At 39.2% G+C, this 15514-nt stretch overlaps 1 protein-coding gene across 10 annotated transcripts in view; it reads left to right on the top strand.

Annotated features, from left to right (window-relative positions):
• The window catches only part of ATXN1 (ataxin 1), a 382604-nt gene that overhangs the window by 56959 nt on the left and 310131 nt on the right, over positions 1 to 15514 (top strand). For 2 of the 10 annotated variants that reach the window (XM_057700108.1, XM_057700115.1), the window contains exon 3: positions 4751 to 4855. The exons of 7 other annotated variants lie outside the window; for them this stretch is intronic. The gene's annotated coding sequence lies outside the window, so the exon portion shown is untranslated. Of the gene's footprint in view, positions 1 to 4750; positions 4856 to 9943; positions 10071 to 15514 lie in introns of those variants that run through there. One more of the 10 variants, XM_057700117.1, reaches the window with a different exon arrangement.

Raw genomic sequence — 15514 nt, 5'->3', positions numbered from 1 at the left:
CTCTTTCTCTCTCTCTCTCTCTGTGTGGTTTCTATGTCTGGATTTTTTTTTTTTTTTTGTAATGGCATCTTCAAACAGGAATTTGTTTTAAACAAGAAAATCACAACATTCATGCCATTCCCAGGACTTATCACCCATGACCGAGACACTGACACTCACTCCCTTTTTGCCTCTGTTCAGATGTTCCTATATCCAGGATGTTACCTCCTTCCCACCCCGCCCCCCCATTTGTTTTGCTGAGTGTAGTAAAATCAAAGTTTAGAGGTGATCGTTATTTTCCCAAGCCGAGATTTTTTTTTGTAGCCAGTTTTTTCTCATTCTTAAGATCTGTTTTCCGCTTTGAATTAGGTGAAAACTCAGGGAAGCAGAGCCTTGCAGCTGAAAACAGAATATCTGCTGACCACTTTACCCCCTCAGGGCTGACCTGCCTGTATGATCCCTTTCAATCCTCTCCAGCTTCTAAATTCCTATCAGGGAGTAGTTTGGGCCTCCTCCTGCCCACGTTGGAGGTCTGTGGGAGGTGGTTAGGAAGCCTTAGGAGAGAAGCTGGGGTATATTGTTTTCGGTCGGCCATGGCAACCGCAGCAGTAAAAGGAACAGGACTAGTTTTGTGCTGCTCTTGTAAATGGCCAGGATTCAGCCGTTATCTCCCGACTTCTGCTGGGCACCAGACAATCTGATCTCCTGGTAAGCTTCAACTTGGCCCTCCTCTCCTGCCCTTCTTTGATCACATCCTCAGCCAGGAATGGACATGGGGAGGGAGTCAAGAACACGGTGAGATGTGTACCCAGCAGAAACATAATGACCACAGAGGCAGAACGGGGAGTGTTTTCTCGTCTGTACCCCAGATACAGAGAGGTCCATCCCCAGATCCTTGCCAGCACTTGCTGTGAAAGGGTTGAGCACCTCCAAAGAGCCTGTGCAAATTCCTAGTTGGACCAGCAGGAGGGAGCAGCCAGAGGGAAAGTCAGGGAAGACCCCAGCATGTGTATAGTTAGGGACGCTGAAATGCACGACCTGCCTGCCACATGTGTTTCATGAAAATGTAACTGGAGAAAAGAGTGAGAATCTAGAGTAAGCCTGCCTCGCTTAATAATAGCTGATTTTTTCTTGACTCAGAATAGCTTTTCTTTTCATTCAGCAGATCATTTTAGGTGTCATTCAGTGTATTTTAAGCAGTGCATTTCATCCTGAGCAGATGAAGAATTTTTCTTTTTTTTTCAACTCTGTGCTGTGTGGCTTCCTCCTCCTCGGAAATGTACATATATGTATACAAATATATATATATATTTAATGCTGATGAGCAAGATATAGGTGGTCAGGTCCTGGAGTTTGAATGTGTTTCTGCTAAGGGGCACCGTAGATTCTTATTCAGAATCAGGCGAGTCTGACATTTCATTTGGGGAAATCTAAGGAAGTTGGTGAGGGCTTCTGTTAATGAAAACAAGTGCCTCTTTTTCTGCTTATCACCTTTCGGTATCTGCTCGGCTGGCTCACGCAGTGTGGTCTGGCTTAGCTATCCCTGGAAGTCACATTGTGTTTTAGAGCTCTCTTTTACTATGACCCACAAACAGTTTTCAGACTTCACTTTAAGGAGGCAAAGGTAAAAACCATGAATAAACAGTGAAACAACATTGCCACTTTTCTGGCTTCAGCCCTCCCTGAAGGCCACTTGGAATCTGCTTCTGAATTCAGTTCAGTGTGTTCGTTTTTCTTCTGCTTCCTATCCTCACCTACTTCTAACCTACTGTGTGCCATCCCCTTTTATTTTCATTCTTCTGGTAGTCACTGACAGGGAAATAGTTACTCAATTTGTTAAAGGCTGGGTGGTGAGGTCTCAGATTCTGAGATTAGCCTATAATTTGTAACAGTTTTAGACGGTTGACACAAGATTTTGCTTGCTTATTTCTGAGCTGTTTTTGTCAGTCTTTTTGGTGCAGTTTAATAGTGAGTAATAGAGGAGTTTCTTTCTGCCAGGGAGCCACTGAACCCTGCAACACAACACAGCAGCAAACACAGATGAACTTCAACAGGCTCATCACATTTCTTGTCCAGTGGTGAACTGAACACTGCACAAAAGAGAACAAAAATGGGGCTTTTTCTGAAAGTCAAGATCAGATATTAATTTCTGGACAGACTTGGTGTTGCACGGGTTACATTTTTAAAAATTCTTTTCTGATTGTATTTTCTTGACCTATTTGAGCTTTTCTGCCTTTTAAAAAAATTTAGCTTCATTGAAAAGGCAGGCCATGTTGAACACTGTATTTTATTTTATTGAATTGGAAGGACAGTCATAGAATCAGAGTTTTAGAACTGAAAGGGCTTGAATCTAACCTCATGTTCTGATTTCACAGATGAGAAATCTGAGGCATAGTGGGGTTAAATGACCAACCCTATAACACACAGCTTGTGTGTATTCAAACAGGGACTAAAAAAACCAGCTCTCCAGAGACGCCTAGATAAGTGTTCTTTCTTCACTGGACGCAGCTTTTTAGCTTCAGTTAGGATTTTTTTTTTAATTATTGGGATTATTTTTTAAATGAGTTGGTCTTGAAAATTTATTATTTTAACTTAATTGAAATATATGTACATTACCATATAACGTGAAAAGTGTGTATTCATACGCTGAACAGATTTTAATGACTGAAAGTGTGGCATCGTCATTAGGTGTTTTAATCCTCTCTGGAAAAAGGTTTATTTGTTTAAGAAGAGACCAGTGTTGTGTTAAGTATAGACTTGGAACAATGAAACATCACCTCCTAGGTACTGGGATTGAGAGTGGGAGGGGTAGGGAGTGGTTGTCCTGTGGGCAGCTCAAACACATTTTTGTTCTAGCCTCTCACATGTTAACACAGTAATTTATCAGTGAAGTCCTTCTTCTGTGGGACTCACTAATGATAGAGTGATGTGTTGAAACTTGAAGGTTCTAGGCGCTGTTCAAAGAAATAAAGAACATAGTTTGCCGTGCAGGTGAAAAGTTAATCACTGAGAGGTGGAACTGGTTGCTACCTTTTTGTTTGTTGGTTGGTTTTTTTTCCTCTTTCATTATTCTTTAAACATTTTTAAATTGATGTATAGTTGATATATAATATTATATAATTTTTCAGGTGTACAACATAGTGATTCACAATTTTTAAAGGTTATACTCTGAAAGTTTATACATTTTTCCTCCCATTACCACTGAGGCATCATCTCTTGCTGTGCCTTTGGAACGGATGATTGGGGATGATTGGGATGGGCAGATCCGCTCTCACGGTGCTCCTAGCAGTCAGGAAGCATTGTGGGTGAGATGTGTGTGCAGGGTGGCCCTACAGACTCAGGAAGGGACCTCATTCTGTTCCTTGGGCAAAGCTTCCCAGGGCTTGGTGGGTCTCTTCCTAGTGGGCAGGGCTGTTTATTGGCGAGAACAGTACCCATTGGCTATGAGGACTTGATTATTTATTTGTACTTAGGTGTTGTGAAGAGACTTATGTTGTTTAATCTATGCTTAGCTTTGTTAGAGGTGGGTTAAAAATTCAGAAGGAAGAAATGTTTTGTTCCTCTGGAAAGGCACAGGTTAGTCATTACTCTGGAGAGAGCAGCACCACATTAATAAATTAAAAACATTTGAAGTTAACTAAACACTCTGATGCAGTCAAAGGACCACTAGCCTAGGGGTCATGTGGCCAAGGTCCTAACAAAAAGTGAGGTACAGAAGAAAACAAATCAATCCTAGGCTCATTCCTTTACTCATTGACAAACCTATAGCAAATTATGGAATCTTTTGGAGCCTCAGTTTTCTTCACCTGTAAAATGGGTATAATAATTTCTGACTCATTTGTGCCTTGTGAGGGTGAAATCTGCTGACATCTGTGAACACCTACACGGTATCTATACTATCAGTGGTGGACATCTATAAATACAGGTTTTTCCCCACACTTTTTACTTAATATCTCTCTACCTTGGTTCATCAACTGTAAAAAGAAGATGCTTCACTAGATGATCATTAGTTCATCTCTTTCAGCTCTTTAGCTCTATTAGTTCACTATTTCAGCTCTTTAAAAAAACAAAACAAAACAATAAATTATCCTCTTGATAACAACCAGAAAAAAAATGAGGATTGAGCCCAGTGAGAGTTTTTTCTCTTTTATGAGGGATTTGTGGAGTGGGGGACAACCATAGGAAAAAAAATTATAGAAAAAAAGAATTTTAAACTAATAAAGACCTACTGTATAGCACAGGGACCTCTACTCAATAATCTGTAATAGCCTATATGGGAAAAGACTCTAAAAGAGAGTAGATATATGTACATGTATAACAGATTCACTTTGTTGTACACCTGAAACTAACACAACATTGTAAATCAACTATACAACTTGTATAAAAATTAAGAAAAAAAATTTTTTAAAGGAAAAAAAAATAAGGCTTAGCTTTCCAAAGATCACCCCCCCCACCCCCCATGCATGTGCAAAGAAGCAGCTAATAAAAGCTCTAAAGTGCTTTTAGTACAGAAAAAGAATGGAAGAAGTGTTGTTAAAGAGATGAATAAACAGCTGTATTCTAAATAGCATCTCAATAATGGGATTTGAAGAGAATAGAAGGCCTGAGAAGGGCCTTCAAGGAATCCAAGGGTGAAAAAGTAAACAGATATTTAAAGAAGTGGAGATTGTAACAATTTGGTAATAATGGGTTTACTTGTTCTTAGAATTATTTTGTCCTTAATACTTAATAATACAATCTTCCCTTGGTATCCATGGGGGATTTGTTCTAGGACACCTCAAGGGTACCAAAATCTGAGGATGCTCAAGTCCTATCAACCTGCTGTTGGCTGAATCCGCAGGTGCGGAATCCGCGGATACAGAGGCCTCACTATACGGTAATCATATGCTAAGGAATTTTCCTGATCTATAAGTTGAGGAAAATTATCTAATGTATGTGCTGCAATTGAAATCCACTTAAAATGCATCGGTAGGTATATTAATTTCATGGCTCCCCATTCCCCACCCTGCTGGGGCGTTTCCACTTTAAAATGGTGGTGTTGGCACTATTTAGGTGCAGGGCAGTGTCCTAGAGGAGCAAATGAGCCTTGCCAGAATTTCCCTGAAGCTCTTACTGATAGAAGTATCGCATCCAGATAGCAAGGATGTTTAAGAGAGAGCTGAGCTAAGAAAGTGTTGCACTAAAAATGTCCCTAGTCTTTTCTTCTCTTAGCTTTTAGAGTCAAAACTACCTTTTTCTTTCAAATGAGAAGGGCAGAAAACCCTTTTCCCATTATTCCTCTGAGAGAGGTTTCAAAACTCTCTGGGTCCACCTAAACCTAAAGCCTTAATGACAGCTGGACTTCTGCCCAATACAGGTCTGGAAGTAAATTTCTTTCTTTCCTTCAAATGTTCCTCTCTGCAAGAGAAGGCAGACCCATTACTTCTTTAGAGTTTCTTACTGATTATTCACTTTTGTTCTTACTTCCTGTTTCTCTAGTAAAGATTTAAATATTTAATTTTGTGTACTCCTGGAATTAACTTCTTTCAGATAGTATATTGACTCAGAATATATTTAAATACATCAAGTGCTGACTTTGTTAGAAGGAAAAAAAAAAAAAACCTCAACATTTTCAGGCAGAAATCAATGCAAAATGCAGTATAAAATTTCCTAAATAGAGTAGAGTAGAGTGAACATAATTTCACTTTTTTTTTTTCTTGGAGATTTATGGTCATTTCTCTGAAGTTATTACACTGATATAGTGGAGTCATGAGGCCCCAGAAGCTCATAATTCTTCCTGATGCCTTGGCTTGTGTCTTATCCACTTTTCTTGGTTTTCATGTCTTAAAGCTCGTTTCATTTGCCTATATCTGATCTCTTGTAAACTTAAGGGAAACCAGATAAGCAGGCTTTTAAAATTACTGGGCTGGATTGTATACCCTAATTCTAACCCCTGACTCTCTCCAGCTTCTCAGTTCGGCGCAAGGCAGAACTGGCCATGTTCTGGGTGGCAGAGGCTGAGAGGTTCGGATGGTTCAAGGCAAAATTAGGCCATTCATATCTAATGTAAGGGCTGTCTGTGTGCATGACATTTAAAAAAAAATTGGTAACAGCCCAAATGGGCATTGGATAAAATAATAAAAATAAATACGGTCACTTCTCTGCTTAAACCGTTTATGATTCAAGACAAAGCTGCTAATAAGACATCTTCTAGGACTTCATTGCTTACTGCAAGGTATGCATGGAGAGGCCTATTAGGTATAGACCAGGAGCTTCAGAAGCAATCTCAATGACAGCGGGGCCCAGAGCTCTGGATTTGTCCCACATGCCTGGCTGGGCATGGGGTATGTAGGTGAACACCTGGGAGCCTGGTGACTTAGAGAAACCCATGGCATTTCTCTACAGCCCCTGTGGCCCCAGGAAGCAGAGGGAGGTGGTGATCTGAATAGTATGGGTTTGCTAGCACTGCCACTTCTGCTTCTAGTCACTCCTTTTAGCTGAGGGAGGAGCAGCTGTGGATTTTTACACACGCACCAAAATACTTGCTCGGCTCATAAGATAGGTGAGAAGACAGAGCGGTAATGTATACCTTATGGGGCTTTTCTTAAGCATATTTTCCCCATAAGTAGAAACAGTAGTTTATAAATGGATCCTTTTCAGAAAGATTATAAGTCTGACCTTTGGAACTCAGAATATACTTCTCATCGAATCAGTGTACGTGATAGCTGGGTCCCAGGAAAGCCTGCAGAGTCCCCTGATGGCCCCAGGACCGTGGCCATCACAATCTCCACGGAGCCTTGGTGCCCAGGAGCCCACCCCTTCAGCTGGTGGTACGTGGTTATGAAGAGTGGCCATTGTGGTTTGTAGGATAACCATGAAAAATGTGAGTAGAAGCAGGTCATTATTTAACTGATAAAATGAGTGAAACTAGCAAAGGGCCTGATGGGAAGTGAACTCACTCACTGAAGTGGGTCCAAAGGGCCCAGCTAAGAACTAAGAACAGGAAGGAAGTTCAAGGTAAGGGGAGTTGAACTCCACTTGGGGAAGAAGGTTCTAATATCAGGACTGCCTAAAAATAGAACAGGCTGATTGAAGAGGTAATGAGACCTCCGTCACTGGAGATGTTCAAGCAGAGGCGGGAGGACCTCCTTAATTCTCCAGAATTCTCCAGACAGGAGCCATCTGTTGAACAGAGGGTTGTAATGGATGACTATTCCTTTTTCTCCCAGCACTGAAATACAGTGCATTAAAACATGTCCCCATTTTTAATTAGAAAAGATAACATAACAGCATTGAAGTAGTTTTAAGAAAGGCAAATAGCCATACCCCTAATACAGTATAACTTTTTGTTTTGCATATCATGTTCCTTGTTAGCATAATCTCTGTAAAGCGGGACAAAATGAACAAACAAAATGTTATTTTCCTACTCTGAGGAGCGTAATATTCAGCATGACTCATCTTTTTTTTTTACACTTCTAGGTCCTGAGAATAATAAGATATTTAGTGGTATATTTTTATGTTATTCCTTGTTCAAATGTTTAAATTCCTTATTAGCAAAGCCAAAATTATATTCGAAACATGTGGGAACCTTACATAGTTTAAATTTTCCATTGTTTTAAGATTTTCACTTTTATATTTCTGCACATTAGTGGTCCTTGAGGATCACACAGGACAGAGTTCTTTTGTATAATTACCATGCTGGATTTCCAGTTTTTCTTATGCCAGGGCGGGGCATATTTTAGAGTAAACTTGGCAAAGGGTTATTGGGGGTTGGATGGTGAGCAGAGGCTTCCAGTGACCAGAGAACCTGTGACTTATACTCTCTGTGCTTTTCCGAGATCATCAATTTTCAAAGAATTTGAATATAATTAAATACATTTCCTAGTAAACTAGGCTGAACATAATTTAATCTTTCCCTGAAGGTACTTCAGAGTCTTGGAGTGCTTTGGGGTCATGGTGAACATCAATTACCTCCGCACGGTGGGTGTGCAGGAGGAGATCGTTAATGAAGTTCCGTTTGATCGGGTCCTGAATGACCGGACATTTGTTCTATTATTATAGGGAGTCCAGTGTGGAGACTTTGGAACCAGTGCTTCATGTTAAATTCTCAGGCAGGAGAGAATGTGATAAAGATGGCTTCTTTGGTTTTGAGAGGCTGAAAGTTGATAGTAATAATTCATGTGGATGTGGTAGTATAGAGCACTTTTTCATTTCCTTTAAAGCACTGTCACGTACCTTGTCATTCATTAGTTTCTTATGACAGATGAAGCGCAGAAAGTTTAAGTGACTTGGGAAAGGTCACATGGTATGGATGTGTGTGTATATATATGTGTGTGTGTGTGTATATATATATATATAGCTGAGGTCACTCGACTCCAAATTCAGTGTTCTTTTTAGCATTCCCAAGGATACTAAGCCTTAGTGCACAGTGACAATCTAGAGTCCTTACTGCATTTTCTGGGCTGTATGTGTATTACCTCGTTTAATCCTCACAGCAGCCCTATGAGCTGGTAGACAACAGTTCATTTGGTACCGTTATGGTTCCCATGTTTAGAGATGAGGACACAGAGGCACAGGGTGGTCAGGGCGTACAGTAGTGTGTGGCAGAGCTGAAATGTAAACCCAGGAACTCCAAAGCCTAGCTCTCACCATTATGCCACCCGACTGCTCAGTGTACAGATACGCCACCATTGAGGACATCCAGAGCGATGCGTCTAGAGATATCTTCCTATTTATAAAGAACTATGCTAGGTCTGGGATCATTCTGACTGAGGTTTTGAACCCAGGTCTGCCACCTTATTTATTGTCTGAGCCTCTGTTTCCTCCTCTCTAAAGCAAAAAAGGTAGAATAGCCACTATCTTTGAAAGAATGAGGTGAAGTGTATGTAAAGCACACACTATAGTGCTCACGTAATAGCCTTTATTTTGTAAAGTGGTTGCTGCTTCTGTTACCATGATTATTGTGCACTCTTAATGGCCAAAGTCATATTAAAAATTTTTAAAGAATAAGCTATTTGTTTTTACTTCCCATTGTGTGAATGTGTGTATATTAATTGGATCTAATTGTTTCTTGAGTCCTTAAAAATAGGCAAATCTTATAATTACATTTGTTAATATCATTATACCTACCTATACTTAATTTCTAAGTTTATTTCATTAGAGAGCTAGCAAGTTGTCTGAGGACCCAAAGTAATTGTCCAAATTATTTGTCAGATCGTTTATTTGTGGTCGTGATAAAGCTGCTACAAGTACAGGTTCAAATTTAAAAGCACAGAGAGAAATGTTGATTTCAGCAGTTACAAACAGGTCAATTACATAAACTATATAAAGCTCATTAGAAAATACACAATGATCACCTTTATTCTTTCTGAACACCCAGTGCCCAGAGCTTCCATGTCTACTCTATTCCAACTACAAGTGCTTTTTTTTTTTTTTTTTTTTTTTTAATTTGTTCAGGGTATCTTCCCAGTGACTGTTTATTTACTACCCTTTATTCAATGTGTTTTCTTGATGTTGTGCTTTGGGCTGTAAGCTCTTTATAACACAGTTCCTGTGTTGGCTTAACTAATGGTACACACTTAATAAATGGAAGTGATGATAGCTGCTTCATCAGTGCTTTCCATTTTTACCTTTTTATAAATACCCCCCAAACCCTATCTTTTCACATTTGTTTAGGTATTTTTTCATTTTTCCTTAGAGAAAATAATAGGTATTTTTTCATTTTTCCTTAGAGAAAATAATACTGCATATACATTTCCAAATTGTGCATATTTCTTCTTCTTTCCTCTTAGGAGTTGATATTCATTCTTGCAGTCAGTTTTACAGAGTACTTGCTCTGGGCTGTGTATTCCCGAGGTTCAGGCAGTAGAATAGTGAACAAGACAGGCCAGGTCCCTACCCTCGGGAGCTTTGCCCTGAGACCTGGTAATGGCAGTGATGAAAAGGAGCAAGTCATAATTTGGGACCTGGTTCCAAAGGAATATTTCTGTGACACGTTCCGTGAGATTCTGGCCAGAGATCGTCCTCATCACTGCAGAATACATGAAGCTTGTATCACATTATTTCATCATGCACTTCAATGCAAGGAAAGGCACAAGTGGTGTTTGCAAGCGGTGAGATAAGTTGTCTTTTGGCTCTTTTCTAATTGTCTCTCTTCTTATCCCCTTCCCCCCATCTCATTCTCAGTTTTCAGAGCTTAGTCATTATCTCCTAGTCCTTTCCTAAAATGTAATCGGGTGACCTCAGGGCAGGAGGCATGGGTTGTCAGAACGGCACCAGCGTGATTTATGAAGGGGCTCGGACGGGAAAGAGTTTGCCACGCTGTGTAGTCTGGTCTGACTTTCAAAAGCGCTAACCCAATTTGTGTCCAGTAGAATATGTCTGGGCAAGTCCCTCTCCCTCTTTGTACCGCCATTTTCTTGTTATTCATGTAAGAAGTTGCAACAGAATGATTTTCTAAGGTGCCTGCCAATGCTGCTATTCTGTGATTCAAATATTCCTGAAAAGTTGAGTGTACTTTTTATTTTCAATAAGTGGAAATCTATTTTACAATGAGCCTGGAAATCTATTTTGCAATTATTCTGTCCCTGGGTTTATAACTTATTATCACTGTGTTGTGGCTTCTAACGCTGTGACTGCTTTAAGCCCATCAAGAGGTTAATTACCTGTAAAGAATAAGGAGCTGCTGGAGACCTGTCAGACATTCAGGAGAACTTTGAAGTTAGTCACTTCGGTAACATGAATAAATAAATGTCCTCTGTTTCTCTGGCTTCCAAGTGGAGGCATAACAGCACTGGGCTGTATGGACTGCAGTAGGTCAAGTTGCTGAGGGCGTGGAGTACTGAAGGTCGTGATCCTTCAAGATTGTCTTCTTCCTCCGAGAGCTTCTCCAATCAGAGCACCAATAATACTTTTATTATTTTCCTTATTCCTCTGTGGTCCTGAATAGTACTATTTAAACTTTTTTTTTAATTTTTAGAATTGAAGTATAGTTGATTTGCAGCATTTCAGGTGTACAGCAAAGTGATTCAGTTATATACAAATATATTGTTATATACATATCCTTTTTCCATTATAGATTATTGCAAGATATTAAATACGGTTCCCCGTGCTATACTGCTGGTCCAAAATAGCACATATTTGATTGTTTGTTTCATCTTATTCTCCTGTAGTGGCTAAAAGCTCTGAATGAGGAAACAAATGAGAACATTTGTCAGAAAACATTCTAATTGCCAACACGATTCATCTTCTTTCCCATTCTTTTCTATCTGAAGTGGAACAGCCCCAGGCCTTGCTTTCCTATGACTTAAGCAGACTCAAGCATTTTAGCCCCATAATACTGCCTGACTCACAGGCTCCGTCCTGAAGAGTATTGTCTTGATTTGCTCTGAAATATACCAGACAGGAAATTCCTGCTGCATATAGGAAAGGTAGTGTGTTTACACACAGAAACACACACAAACACCCCACCAAGTATATCTGTTCCCATGCTTCCTTTCAGTAAAGCACTGAGAGAAAGGAAAGAGCTTTCTAACTAGCTTTTGATGTTTCTCAGGAATAGCATTAGTGGGAATGTCAAGATATTTAATTTTATGAAGTAGTTTATTGGCAGTTCTAGAATGGCATTGTCATTGTGCAGGACACCAAGTGTCACTGAGAATACTCTGTAGAATGCAGGCATATGAGGAATTCCCTTTTCCCCCACTACCCTTATTATATTTTTTGGTTTACTATAATGAGGATAGCTATATTTACGTCAACAGCATGTTACAACTTGTCAAAAATTACTCAGCCTTCAGTGTTAACCTGCTTCATTGTTAAGCAGATATTTAATCACTTCTGAATTTCCTTGGTGCCCTATGGAGAAGGCCAAAGTTAGGAGTTTTGCCTGTCATTGAGATAGAGGCCTCAGCCAGGGAAGCCTTGAACTCTAATCTGAGTTGGTATTCTAGTACTGTACCAACTTACCTCTAGAGTTAAGCTTAGAGCCCTCTTTCTACTTATTCTTTCTGCAACTTCAGAGCTATTTCAAGAATTATTTCTTTATTCACTTGTACCATGTGTGTTTTCTCAGGTTATAGGGAGGGATGGACTCCCAAGAGACAGACATTGCGTTAGTCCATTTTTTTTTTAACAAGAAGTTTTTTTAATTAAAGCCACTAAATGATATGTCTCATGTTCATGGAAATTCATCAAAATTGTTTTGGCCTAGTGTCTCCTATCTGACTACTTTTTACTTCAGGTAACCACTGTGATACAGTGTACACAAATCCCTGGAGTTTCAAAATAAACTTAAGAGCTAATGTTATTAGTAAGTTCTCAACTCTTAGTGATATAGGAACCCAGTGACACATAATCCACAGGGGGTCCCTGGAGGAACTGAGTTTTCATGGGAACGTCACATACCTTTGCTATTAGAAGCATGATGGTGTTAGAGGTGGCCAGATGAAAGGACAATTTCTGTATGCCTTATATTGTGTTTGGTGAGGATTTCTGGCAGAGGGTTTTTTTTTTTTTTTTAGCCTCTTGGTTGCTATGGCAATACTGATTTTACAGCACTTTGGTGACCTCTACAAGTACCAAATAAAGTTAGGTATGATAAAGGAAGCTGTATGTGTCCTAGATACATAGATTGAATTTCGGTGCATCTTTGCCTTCATTCTCCATGGTGCTATTTATCCTCTGTGTGTGTGTGTGTGTGTGTGTGTGTGTGTGTGTGTGTGTGTGTGTGTGTGTGTTTCTTCTTTTATCCAGGCTGCTTGGAAAAAAACAAAACAAAACAAAACAAAACAAAACAAAACAAAACAAAATGCTGATTCATGGTATCGTCTTTTGTTTTCCCAGGGAAATTCTGGGTTTGTTTCTAAGTTCATTTTTCTACAACTCTGAATTTAATCTCTCCAGATAAATCTTTTCTTTCCCCTCTTACAGACACAAGGCACTTTGCTTTGTTTATGTTAATAGATGTCAGGTTCCTCTTAAAGAATTAGAAGAAATGCCAGTAATTTCATAGGGCTCTTGTGCATGATGTTTTCCTTCTTACTTAATATATTGCACTTTGTGGACTTTACCTTTCAGGTGTCTGAAGATGATTTAGAGGATTCTAAGATTTTGCTGGTGACATCAGATAGTCTTGTCACCACTGATATATATTAACATATCTATGAAGTAAACCCTTGTGGTTATTTTCTTATCACAAAGGTAGAGAGTTTAATTTTGGAGATGAAGAGGTTTTTTAGATGTATTAAATAGATTTTGTTACAGTGAGGTGAGAGGTGCTTTCAGTGGAACATTTCTCATGTACTGGCCAGTAGATGGCTTGGCTTCCTGGTTGTAATTACATGCCAGAGGCTCGGTGGTTATTATTTTAGAAGTTGAGTTCATCATGGATTCCCCGAGCACGTAGAGTAGCGTGCCCTGATTGTCCACATTAAGATTGTAATTCCATCCAAGGTTTATAGTGTCATCATAGAAACTAGATGGAATTACAGCCACAGGCACATTTTGGAAGACTGCATTATTTACTGACATACTTTATAAAGTTAAATAATTTTGTAAATATCCTGAAAGGTCATGGGACTTAGAAACATAATCCTGGCCACATAGAAGGTTCTCGGTAAATATTTGTTGTTTATTTGATTGACTTCATTTACATCTTTAAATAAACTGTTTTTTAAAAAAAAAGTCTGGGGAGGTTGTACTTAAGTATTTGTAGGGCTTAAAAAAAATCTTGCCTTAAAAGTCTCGTAAGGTTTTCTGCTTCTTATTGATGGAAAAATTGGCTCCCCCTATGAATATATTATTTAATCTTTTTTTGTTTGTTTCTAGCCTGGAATATAATATTGTGTGGGTCTAGTAGCCAAGAATCTTTATTTCGGGCAAGTTTGGCTATCCTAAGTAATTCCTCTAACATAAACATCTCTTTCCAGCATAATCCTCAAAAACCTGTGTGTCTCATACCTTTGAGTATGAGAACCCCTATGAGGGGAATAATTACACAACCAGAAACTTTGGTTGTCTGTTGGGATATTGGATGAGTGCCTTTCTGATTGGTCTTAATTAGGGCAAGAACTATGAAGATGATTCACTAATTCATGGCATGTTACCAGATTGGAAATGGCTTCTGTTTTTCATGCTTCTGGACATACTACTTCAGAAGACTATAAGGTTGGAAGTTCAGAAGGAGACATTATATATTTCAGAATCTGATATGGTTTTTAAATTTTAGACTCTGTGTTATTTACTGTAAGATGATTATATATAATCTGTGTAACAAGGTGTTATTAGAAACGTTACTGCCTGTCCCATCATGCAAGATATAGTATCAAGAAGCTAAAAGTCAATGTTTTGAGTAATTTTTTTGAATTTTCATTTTTGTGAATTTGCAGGCATGTATGGAAGATTCTTCAAAAATACAAAAATTTCAATTAAGGAAATTTGGTATAATATTTTTTAATTGTCCAAAATATTTAAAATTTGTATACAATTATATTAATCATCTGTTGCTTAAATTTTTTGTTCCTGGAGCTGTTCCATTTTTATTTACTTTTGTTTTATTTTATTTTTTGGCTGCGCTGCGCGGCACGTGGGATCTTAGTTCCCCGACCAGGGATTGAACCCACGATCCCTGCATTGGAAGCTCAGAATCTTAACCACTAGACTGCCAGGGAAGTCCCTCCATTTTAAAAGTTTGCATATAGAACAGAGATAGTAAATAAACATACAGGTGGAGCTAAAGTCAGTACTTTCTGCTCTCAGAAGAATTTATTGAAAAAGAAGATATCTCACTTTGTGAAATTATATTTTTGTTTAAGGGCTTGATAACACTTGGAGAACGTTTCAGCTTTTAACAGTTTAAAGATTGAGCAATGACTGGTTTCTCTGTTTCCTGATTTGTTGCCATGTAGTAAACTCTAACTTCTTTTTTTTATCACCTGTGAACATTTTATGTCAACTGTAATGAGACGCAGATTTAAGTAAGTCTAACTCCTTGATGCATCTTACCAATAGCAAAAAGCAGTATTCTCTTCTTCAGCTTCTACCAGGGAGGACTGCTGGGTTTTCTGTAAGAAGTTGACTTTAAAAGTGGTGGTTTTTTGGCGTGTGGTGTGGGTGCAGCAGCGATCCTGTGCCTGCCTTTCAAAATGTGCAGAGATGCGTCCGGGTCTGTGGGCGGGGGAACCACCTCTGTGCCCTCACTTGTTACTCATTCAATTGTTCCTCACCAGTCAAGGGAAAACCCAGCGGCTTGTACCCCACTTGTTCTCAATAACAGGGGTGGGGGATGGTGGGCTGGAGGTGCCGCTGCCATTTGGCAAAAGCTTTCGCTTTAGAATAGTTTAGCAAATTGCAGTTTGATTAGTTTACTATTGGTGCATATCCCAAGCTGATGTATAAATGGCACTAGTGATCAACATGGAGTACTATAGTGAACCAAGTGTCCCATGCACTTACAGGTTCACCTGATATGACGGTGAAAGCTGTTAACTTTTCCCCCACATAATAAGAATTCCTGGAGCCAGAAGCTGGAGGGTGCGTGTGTGTGTGTGTGTGTGTG

This window comes from Hippopotamus amphibius, chromosome 11 (genome assembly GCF_030028045.1).
Source record: "Hippopotamus amphibius kiboko isolate mHipAmp2 chromosome 11, mHipAmp2.hap2, whole genome shotgun sequence".
NCBI lineage: Eukaryota > Metazoa > Chordata > Mammalia > Artiodactyla > Hippopotamidae > Hippopotamus > Hippopotamus amphibius.
This window is presented reverse-complemented; position numbering and strand designations above follow the sequence as displayed.